This window comes from Mastomys coucha, unplaced genomic scaffold (genome assembly GCF_008632895.1).
Source record: "Mastomys coucha isolate ucsf_1 unplaced genomic scaffold, UCSF_Mcou_1 pScaffold5, whole genome shotgun sequence".
Classification (NCBI taxonomy): domain Eukaryota; kingdom Metazoa; phylum Chordata; class Mammalia; order Rodentia; family Muridae; genus Mastomys; species Mastomys coucha.
Genome location: NW_022196911.1, coordinates 88,312,048 through 88,324,003, shown reverse-complemented (window position 1 = coordinate 88,324,003; position 11,956 = coordinate 88,312,048).

Sequence of the window (11,956 nt, the reverse complement as noted above, 5' to 3'; positions counted from 1 at the left end):
GAGAGGAGAGGAGAGGAGAGGAGAGGAGGGGAGAGGAGGGGAGGGGAGAGGAGAGAATCCCAGGAGTGGGATAACACTGAAGGTTATTGTCTCAGAATCAAGATGTCCCAGCTAACTAATCTTAGCTTCTTCAGTTAAACTGCCTGCTTACACAAACCTTCTCCTCCACCTAACCACTTGTTTGTGCAAAACTTTTCTCTGCAGCTGCTAATCAAGATACCCAGATGTTTTATTTATTTATTTGTTTGTTTGTTTGCTTTTAAAACCCCATTACTCTCAAGGCTTGGGGCTACGCTTGTACTCAAAAAACCGGAGTGTAGTCCCATCCAGCTTGGATAGAGCCTTTTAATTGGCCCTAAGCTGTCTGAGTGGTCATCTCGGGTGGGCTCCCTGTAAAAGTCTTGTTTGGGAAGGTGGTGCAGCCTTGCAGGAGGAGGTTATATCTTTGGAACTGGGCTTTGAGAGTTCCCAGCCTCACCTCACTTCCTGTTTTCTCTCTCTCTGCTTCCTGGAGGTGGGTAATTCGGCTGTAATCACTAAGCTTCCTGCCACATTACTGTCTAGGGATCCTGATGGGAATCCTCTGCCAGATAAAGAATTTAGAAGGCAGGCAAATCAGATGTGCTGTAGGTAAGAGCGGAGAAATCTCTAACAGTTCAAACAGAATCAGCTGATGAAGAGAGGTATTTATGTTACTGGGGAAGGAGGTGAGAAAACATACACACACATATGGAGCAGACACACAAAGAAAAGTCCCTCTGCAAAAAGCAGAGGGCAGGGTTGGGAAGCCAAAACTTCTCTTCTGGAGGTTTTGTAAGTCTCTGAAGAGTTTTTCTCCCACAATTTAGTGAGGGAGTAATGGACTGTGCAAGGAAACTTGGTAAGGCTGAGTAGGTTTGGAAGCCCCAGAACGACATACCAGAGGATGGTAGGTGCTTCCCTGCTCTCCAACCAGGTCCCTGTCATGTGGCAACAACATCCCATGGAGAGGATCCTGACAGTCAGTCACATGGGGCAGCACCCCAAGCCCCACCACGTGCAGATGAGGCATCCCTAACATCTCTGACCAAGCCAATAGAAAGCATCTGCTGTCAGACCCCAGCCCACCCTAAAATGTATAGAAGACCCTATCCAGAAGGAATAAATGTATGAGAATCCATCACATAAGAGCTATGACATTTTCTGGGGAAGAGGACTCTCTCCTGAAGCTTTTGCTGCTGGAAGCTGAGCAGGCCTACTTCCTGCCTGGTAGCTCTGACTTAGCTAACCCCTGCTCCCCTGCCACAGGCTCTTCAAAGCAACTGGACACTTCCCACTGATATCAATGAAGTGGTAGGACTCCCCTTAGAAGAATCACTCTTTCTCTGGTCCTGCCAGGCCAGAGCCATTACAGATCTCTGGTCTAATATACAGACTGGCAATTTAGGATTGGTCGCTTTGCCAGTTTGAAGAGAGATGGGATGGCTAGTTGGTCTGAAGTTATTGTATAGACATCCTGTTCCTGTTTTGAATTTGTTGGGCCAGTCTATTAGCCAGGCACCTACTGGCAGGAGAACAAGCCTACAGGGCCATTGTTTTTAGCAGTCAAGCTCACGTAAGAAGGATGGGAAAGAAGCCAGATAATTAGCCACTTTTCTTACCTAGCTATGCCCTCTTCATACCTGTCTGACTACCCACCAAAGAATCTGTCTCATTCCTGGTCTTGCACTCCCATGCCTCCCCCAACATTTTAGACTTGGTGCAATTATAGGCCAAAATAAGAATTTCCTCTGTACATTACTTTTGGTGATGGTATTTTATCATACTAAAAAGTATGTAATATAGGGGGTTATCACAAGCTTTAAGACGCTACCTATTAGGGTTCTGTCCAGTAACTCTGCCAATTGAATGATTAAAGGAGATATACTAAGTTGGCTCATAATATAGACAGAGTAACCTAACGATGGACAGAGTAACCTAACGATACTGGAAAGGCTGAGAAGCGGTAGCTGCTCAGTGTCTCTGGGTCTTGGCAGTTCAAGTTAGGCAATCAAAGCTTGGGGAATTTTTAAACGGCTGCTGGTCTTCAAGATGGAACATCCAAAATATCTGGGTTCTGGTGTCACTGAAGGATTATGATAGCGGGTACAGAAATAATTACACACTAGCCAGTAAGAACCAAAGAGAGGCAAGCAGCCAGTGTTGCTCTATCCTTGGACCTCTTGATATCCATACTACCACTGGGAAGGAGCACCCTTCAGTTAATCCTTCCTGGAAATGCTCTCACAGAGCTGCCCAGCTGCACAACAGCTTAGTCAACTCCAGAACCAATCAAGATATCAACTAAGGTTAGACATCAGATGCACAAATCTATTTTAATAATGACTATTTTTATTTATTATGAGCTATTTTATATTCACTAACTCATTTGCCATCTTACAAACTTTATTCTAATCAATAGTAGCAGAAATATTCAGACTCATGTGCTCTAGTATGCTTAGCACACACTTCTTCATTTTGTATGGTTAGAATGCAAACCCTTCTCTCTTCAGCTTCATCCTCACATACAGACAAAGAAGTAAATACCTCAGAGCTAGGTATTAGATTCAGGACTCTGTTTACTTGTTTTGATTTCACTTGGCCTATTTCAAACTTGATTACCTTCACACTGGGTTAGGCAGAAGGCTGCCAAGAAGAGACAATCATCTTTTGTGTTTGTAATCAACATTAAAATGGGTATGCAAATGCTTACTCTAATGAAAGTCTAAGAAGCCCCTAGTACTTTTTAAGAAAACTAATTGTTAGTAAACCATTTTAATCTCTCCCCTTTGACCATACTGCAATCCCCCAACTAAAGGTCTATTTAAATTATTACTCAGTTGCTTCTGGCAGTGCATCCTAATAGTGTCTCCAGTGGTTGATGCTGCTATCTTAGGAGACTTCTAGAGAGTTATCACAGTATCTGCTCATCAGGATTTAGGCTACGGACATTTGAACATTGCTTTCCTTAGTAAAACATTGATTTCTTTTCTTCCCATTTAGTCAACCAGCTTTCTTTGTAATTTATATAAACCAGTGAGTGGAAGTCAACAGGAAGCCTACCTTTATTCTTCTGTATGTTTTCATCTGATGTTAAGGAGCAGGGTGAAGCAGAAATCACAAACTCTGTGTAGGCTGAGGTCAACTAGTCCACATTAAAATGAAGTGTGAACTGGGTCTCTAAGATTTCTTTGTCTGGAAAAAATACAAGAATTGATCTCCATAAATGTGGCACCCTAGGAGTAGCTTCTTCTTTGAGTGCCACTTTTCTCTCATTTAAATAAATAACCAGCCCTTCTTTGCAACTTCTATTTCTTAGTCTTTTCCAGTTTCTCTTTAGAAACATTTTTCTTTAATTGTTCTCTTGAAGTCATCCATGCAATGGAAATTTACTTATATTACTTTGTGGTCAATTTTCATTCTAGAAGTCAGATAAGATCAAGTAAAGGCTGTGTCCTTCCAAAGGTGAAGGTGATATGTTATCCTGGAAAAGTAGAGTGAAGAGCATGAAAATGCATATCATTATCTTAGTTTAGGTCAAACCTGGGCAATGAGAAGAGGGAGCAATTAGTGGCAGCACTAACCTCTGCTGTCCCTATGGTGTTTGCTACAGCCTTTTGTCTTAACATTTATGCCATCTTTCTGATCTCTACAGATATTTCAGTTGATGCCTAGTGAAGACTCATAGGACTAAAGCAAATGCAGATGCAGAAACACAACTCTCCTCAAAAACTCCAACTATCCAAACAAACAAACAAACAAAAGTTTATGCTGGAGTAAAATATGAGTAGTTATGGTCCAGGAATGCAGAAACAGGTTATTCTACCTATTAGGTTCCAATATGGTAATTGTTTTATGGAGCAAATAAAGCCATAAACCAAGTCATCTTTTAAATACATTGATGGATACATCAAAATAGTAGGATATAGCAATGCAAGAAGGTCTTTGCTATAGACATTATAGACCTCCAGACACATATATTTAGCCTTTTGAGTGGTGGAAACTAGTGATTGGTCTGTACATTCCAAAAGGATTTTTGTTTCCTAATAGTCAAAGACATTAGGCCCCATACAAACTAGTATCATGTGATTAGTAATTTAATAGGAAAAGACAGTGCGGAGGTTCCTCAATCTTGAATCCTTGCTTAGGCCAGAATTCTTCTTAGGATTTCATCTTCTTAATGGGAAGCATCAAGGAAAATTACCTAACTATATTCTCCAAAAGTAATGTCAAGATGCCCCAACTAACTAACCTTCTGTTTTAGTGCCTGCTTGTGCAGAACCTTCTTTCCAGTTAACTACTTGTCTTGGTTTCTGTTAAACTTCTTGTTTGTGTAAAATATTCCCTTGCAGCTACCCAGTGAGTTACCAGGATGTGATATTTGCTTTAAATCATCCGTTATTCAAAAGGCTTGCTGCTACACTTGGGTCCTTGAATACCCAGATGCCTTCTCTGATAGCTGAAATTATGACTTTCAATTGGCTATAGAAAGAATCTGTGCCATCTTCTTTGGTGGGCACACTGTAATATTAGAGAGCTAAATAAATGGCCAATATAATTAAGCTCTGGGATTACAGTATCCTGAACTTTCTACAATCATTGAAGTTTTAATTAGTCAGCTTTGCAAAAAGTTCAGTAAAAAGCAGAGTTCTTCTGGAAACTTCAATTTACTCAAGTGAGGGTATAGTCAAGGCTATGAGTTGGAATTTACTTTGTATCTCCCAAGCACTATATCCAGGACCCACCTTCCCTAATAAGGGTCACATTAAATTCTCTTAAATTATCAAAAGACTTTTTAAAAAAGAAGATTAAATAATCAGAGTTTCTTTTTTAGAAATCAGGGTCCAAGAAATTGTGTACTCGATAGGATAATGCTCTTCAAGTAACTATTTTCAAAATAATGAAACCCTTCCATGCTCTTATACTTTGGATTTAAGGTGGCTAGCTATCTCAGCTTCAGCCTTTGTCAGAATTATTCAGTACCATTTTTAGACTCCCTCCTCAAACATTCTCAACATGCCCAATTTGTTATTCCTTTCTTTATCAATTTTTGTTCAATATTCATTATTTGAATACCTACTACTTACTCTAATCCCATTTTTTAGCACTAGAAACAGCAAAAACAAACAAAGCAAAACAAACAAGATTGACAGGAGCTTGTAGAACGGAGGAAATGTATAATAAACAAGTTGGCAAAAATGTCAGATGACAATAAAGTGTCAAGCAGAGAACGAATGATGAGCAACTGAAACAGAAGGTGAGCTTGGGAGTACTCTCTTAGTGATTTAAGGGAATTGTCTTTCACCAAATGACATATAAACCATGGTAAAAATTATAAGAAGTCCTGGGGAAGTAGTTCAGTCAGTAAGACATCTAGTACACAAGCATGAATAACTGGGATTTATCCTCAGCACCTGAATAAAATACTGGGTTTGGTGGTGCCTGCTTGAAATCCAGCAATGGAAAAGTGGAGTCAGGAAGATCCCAGGAGCTTCATAGCTAGACAGCTTAGATTAATGGGTAATCGCTTGGTACAAGTGAGAGACAACTGTCTTCAAACAAACAAACAAAACAACAACAAAAGTGGACAAAAGTTGAGAAATGTGTTTGAGATTCATCTCTAACATTCACAAATGTATACACACCCAAACACTCACACCTACCTGTGACCCTACCTGCCTTCAGGGATTTTCCACTGATATCAGTCCAAGAGAGAAAAGGGAGTGGGGTTTCAAGTCCTGTGAGTAACACAGTGAAGAAGATACACCAGGACCAACTGCAGGGAGGCAGATAAAAGTTACTTGGGATGACTCAAGGCTTACATAGTTTAAGTGGTCAGAGGTAGACAAATCCACGATGGGTAAAGGTCATTGGCTGAAGGCTCATGGTATGGAAATGCATCAATAGCACACGGAAGTATTTCAGCAAATCTCAGGTGATAACTGAATGGGTTCTTATGTGGAGAAGTTGAATTTGTAATTTAAGGCTTCATGACGTTCTGTGGGTAGCGATGTGTATGGTTTTTGAACTCTCCACAAGGTCTGAAAAGAGTAAACCCTGCTAATGAAGGGAGTCTTCCATTATGGGCTGAGCTCAGAAGGCTACCCAGGATTTCATCCTAATTAGCAGAGTTTTCTCACACCTACCTATGCCCATGAACACATCAAAACACTCACACCAGCACTGCCCATCTCCTCCATCAGAATAGGAAAAAGCCAGATGTGTAAAGATGAAAGGAAAATCATATGAACAAAGGAACACTAAAAGCTAAGCTCTCAAAGGAGGTGACAGAACAAAAAGGTCATTCTTGTAAATGAAGTCTCTATTTTAGGGGAATAGAACAGGTGGAGAACAATGTCAAAATATATGGAACTTCATGAGCCATAGGAAAGAGTATAAGCTTCACTTGCTGTGTTCTAAATAAAGTTAGAAGTCACTGAAGATATTCTATACAAAGAGTAGAAAAACTGATTTGTGTTGCTTACGGATTTCTCCAGAAATCACTGTACACAGGAAGCCCTGAAAATTTAATAATAATGCCAACTGTTTCAGTAGGTCAAGAGTAGACCTGAGGTTCCTGGATCCTACCAAGTTCAATGGATGCTTTTGGTACTGGGTCAAAGTCTGTGTTTAAAACAATGTTCTAGGTGATTCATAAACGTTGATGGAAGATGAACAGCAGAGAGACAAGAGACCTCTAGAAACACTCTTCTAAGACTTGTATAGCATTTTGTGATAAGACCTGTTACTGACGAAAGTCATGGGGATCATCTGCATGCTGCCTCTATTCAACAAGGGAGGTGACAAGTTAGTGTAGTGTGTAAAGAAGGGAGAGGAAAAAAGATGAGAAATGAGTGAAAATTTCTAGACACAGTTGGATGAATTTTGCAGGTGATGGAGTCATTTGTAAAGATGAGTAAGAAACCGCAGCTGTCTCTGCACTACACTAAGACCAAGACCTAATAAGAAACATAAAATATTATTTTTCACAATTGTTAAAAATCCTAAAGGAGAATGTGTATTCTGACTATCTTATCACCAAGCAATGGACTATTATAAGTAATGATGCCACTAAATAAAACACCATTGGAAGCTGGGTTTTCCAAACATATACCAGATTTAACATTCACATTTTGAAAGGAGTATATTTTAGTTACCTTCTCAAAGGAAAGAGTCTGAAGAATGAAGGAACTGGAGAGTAATACAACAAGGTCAGTTGAGTGGCATTGTCAGACTGTCTGCCTGCCTTGCCACTGGGGTGTTACAGGCATTCAGGGGAGACAGAACACAGTTTGTGATGGGGATATTCAGGTGTGATTCTTGCTGGAATCAGAAGGGATAAATTCTGAGGATCTCTTGTCCAGCCATAACAAAGGGTTCCCAAGAGCTCTGGTCTGGCTAAAATGGCCAAAGTGTTACAGTTCTCAGAAGGGAAGCCCTTGCAGGGCAAGTAGCTGGAGTCGCTCCTGCTACAATAGCAATACCCATGCTAGCAGCATCAATGGTGGGGGCCCTCAGCAAGCAGCAGAGAACCAGAGCAGGAGCCCCACTAGGCAAGAGGGATAGCAGGAAGTAGATACAATCAACAGCAGAGAGGTGTAACAGTGGACAGCATGGAGTCACACTCGGTAACGCAGTGGCAAATAGGGGCACAACCTGGCCCATTGGGTGGATCCGAGGTCCAGGGATGAATGCTTCAGGAGAGAAAACCCTTCCCCAGAATGTTACAGTTGAATAAAACAGCCAAAAGATAACTCTTGGTGAAATAACGGCTACAATTTATTCCATGTGGATAGGGATGTTATAAACATTCTGTAAGAAGGGTGGGATCCAGGGGTAAACGCTTCCCATTGGCTATATCTGAGATGTTAGGGATGCTTTATTTGCAAAGGGAAGGACTTCAGGTATTGTCTCTATGTGACTGATTGTCATGGCCCTCTCAGTGTGGTGTCCTGGTTATGTGTTCCAGAGCAAGTAGAGCTTGGCAGGAAGCTGGTGGCCCCATGCCTGCCGTTCTCCATTCTAAGATGTCCTGGGGTTTGTGCTTCCTCAACCTTACCAGTTCTTCTGTCTGGTGGCACGGTCCACTTGTGCCACATGGCACATTGTCAAGTTTAGCGTTGGTTTTACACCAATGAGCCTCACTCATCAAATTAAAGAGGAAAGTACCATTTGGACATTAAAAAAAAAAAATCAGCCATAGAGGAGTGTTACTGCTCATGGATTTTGAAAAAGATTGGCTTCAGCTTCACTGTCTCTCAAAGGTGATTAATGCAGTGGAAAACTCTAATTCAAAAGTTGTTGGAATAAAGGGTGGTAGTAAATTGTGTCCATGCAGTTAAAGACCAGCAGACCAGCAGCTTTTGGGATTTGGGGGGACTTGGAATTTCTATCTTGGAGCGATGTTGATGGATAAACAGACTCTGCCTTGAGAGGGTCTGTTTGAAGATGCTGCACTGAATAATGCTGCCCGGAATAGGATCCATTCCTGAACACTCATAAAAATGTGAGAATCCAATCAAGAGCAAGGCAAAGAGACTGCAAACAGCGGTGGCTATAGTCATTTGTTGGGTCTTAGATCTTTCCTAACAGTAAGAAAAGGGTGAAATTCTGTCTTACTCTTGATATAATTGGCAACAAACCGTCCTAATTGGTAGCAAAACCCAGGCAGTTAAGCAATCATCTCGTTTTTTATCTGGACGGAGCCTGGCTAAAGACTGTTGGGCTTAAATATGATTTTGTTTTCTAAAGTCTATCTCATGCCAGTCACTGGACAACAACTGAGGGCCACTCTATAAGTGAGAGAAACATTTCAGACAGAGGCCTGAAGTGGAAGAGAATCTAGAAGTGTGTTCTTAGAGAGAGGGAGAGGAAAAGCTCCTTTGTTAAAACTGGCTAAGAAGAACTGGAGAAAAAAGTAAAGAATCCTTCATTTTAGCTGAATGCAAAATGCAATGAGTTGCTATTCACAGGTGAGCTTGCCTTTGGGGGATTCATGGGTTCATCTGAGTGAGAAAGAATGTATATCATTGTGATTGTTTAGAGTTTTACAGAACAAAGACAGCTCTCAGTACTGTGTGACTCTTAGCATGTTATACAGTTTAAAAGCTTTTACATGAAAAAGATTTTAATTGTAACATTTACTATTATGTCTTGTTCCCCCCCCAAAAAAAGTCACACTGAAGTATAGACATAAATTTCAAATTTCTTGGTTTTTATTTTTTTTCTTCATTTTGAGCACTCTTCTACTGCAGTCCAATACTTCTCTAGAACTTATAATTTGTCTTAAGACAGAGTTGTTGCCTAGACAAGTTTTTCAACTCTATTATCTAGGCGTACCCTAATAGGCTCATGGGTCACATTAAATTATATGTAAAAATATGAATAGATGAGAGCCTTCTCAAAGTCACATCTTATCTGACTCCATTGTGCTTTATAAGTGTGTGTGTATGCACACACGTGTACATGAACACATACATGCATATGTATAGACACGTGACATACACTATTATTTATCAGGAAGAGCAAAGTAAGTATATCAGTCATATGATTCATAAGTTTCTATTGTTGAAGCACCAGGTTTAGAGAACAGCTGCTTTGACCTAACACAGTTTTCTCTAAATTTCCTGGCAGGAGAGATGGATAACTTTCCCTAATCTAGTACTAGACCAATCACAAAATCCTGTCAATCAGCTATGATAACTCCAAGCCTGTTCTCAGAAGGGAATCCAATTTGAGTTCCATAATTCTTCCCTGCCAATTCCCAAGATTATCGATGGTTCCCTGGCATCTGTGTTAGAAGATGCCAGTATTCAGGGATTCCAAACATTTTTTAATAACCTTAAATCAAAGAAAACAATCAAGGTCTTACAGTATGAACTGATCCCTCTTCATATGCTATCTGCATAGTATGGGCTTCTTATCTTTAAGTACAATGCAGTGAGAGCTGAATTTCTCATTAATCACTGTCATTAAAAAAATATGTGCAAAGCAAGCCTTGGAGGTAAATTGGCTGTGGATGGCTTGCTTAGCATAAAGAAAGGCTCTGGTTTTAGTCTTAGCATTAAAAGGAAAACAAAAGAAAAACAAACACAAAAAATTATTGAGCCAAAAATATAGAGTAAAGAATAATTAAAAAATCCAGGCTGAGGACCCTTTAATCTGATTCCATTTCCAGTATGGTCTACTATGTTGAAGACATTTTTCATGTACAAAGAGATCACATGGTATTAATCCCTATCTATCTCCTCCTGTCCCCATTCACTCTCAATTTTAAAACACAGTAGGAAAATATTGTTGTACATGCTCATCAATAATTTGCTTTATTCTTTTCCATTTATCATGTATATACTTATGAACATAATCTAACAAAATTTAAGATGAATTATGTTTATTATTTTTTCCAAAATATCTATATGGGAGAACATTGAGTTCAGAAATCTTGCCCAGGGATGCTGAGCAGTGACATTTCAGGAAAAGGACCCTACTCTACTGTATTTCACAGTCCATATTCTTTAAACCAGAAACTTGTGGTCTAACTGAAATAAGACAGGACAAATTTGCCTGGCCTTCTCACTGGTTCATGAACACAGTCTATTTACTAATTTTGGATATACCAAGTCAATCTAGCGTTTTGTTCTACTCTACCTAGCTTTTGTGTTTGTATAGATTCCATGTACTACTGAACCCTCACAAAGAGCAGCAGCTGCACAACCTAGCCTGTGGTAGCAGATTCAGGACTAGTTGGAGCTGACATTATCTCTACATCTGGCAGTAATCATAAGGATGCTGGGGGATGGGCATGGCTCCTTTGCCAGTTTTCTTTCCTGTTGTTGGCATCAGAGTTTTTCCAGACCTGGCCATTTACAGTCAATAGCTATCCACTTTGGGCTGGGTCAACACAGTGGCATCTGTGTGCTTTTCTTTTATATACAACCTTGCCTACTAGGTTTGGAATTTTCAAGATGGCTCTGCCATGACTGTGATGGCAATAAGATGTCTCTCTGTCTTAATCATGACATGTGATAAACAGGTAACTCCAGTTTTCAGCAATTATGCCCCTGTCTTATACAAAGGGACATATCACAATATTTTGACTGAGAAGCCAAATAGATAGATAGTTGCGTAGCATTGCTGGCTTTTAGAGTTAAGTATTGTCTAATCATGGTGGCAAAGGCAGGAGCTTTATGAAATTTTAATCCAAGGAACTTCATCAAAACTCTTGTAGCATAAAGCAATGAGCCTTCAACTTACAATAAAAAAGCCTATAATGCTTTCAAGATGTATTTATTGCTTTATGAATATAGATGAGTCATATAGTCAATGTGTGGGTATAGTCTCCAAGATACTACTGTAATCAGTCTGATTCAGAATTCTGGAACACACTGAATGAGAATGGATGTCAAAGTATTTTCCCAAAACCTTGTATAAAATAAAACAAATAAAGTACTGCGTTTACAGAACATTTTACTTAATAATTGCAGACTACACTGATGGTCAGGTAAAACCTCTGTGGTCAGGTTATTTGCAAAATAATCATGGCAGCGAAGTAGATGTGCAATGATTAAACACACAAGTTTAGCAACAATGTACAAGAATCCCAGGTAAATTTGATAGAGTACTGAAAACTAAATTGGATTTATCAGAGAAGTCTTCTAATGAAGACTGAGTCAATAAGACATAAACAATCCTGAAAGGGTTTCCAAGTTAGTACAAATGCTTGGATTGATTTCTCTTAGGAATGATCCTATCAGGAACTCTGAAAACACTGGGGATTCTATGCCCTGAGTTTGTCCTCCACTGTTATTTGAAAATACAATGATGTTGTCAAGGCATGGCAGAGAGGTAGAAAGGTGAGTGCCAATCATTGGTCTGAACCTTACCAATGTATTTATTCTTAACTTACTATTTTTTCTAAGATATATGTATATATATATAT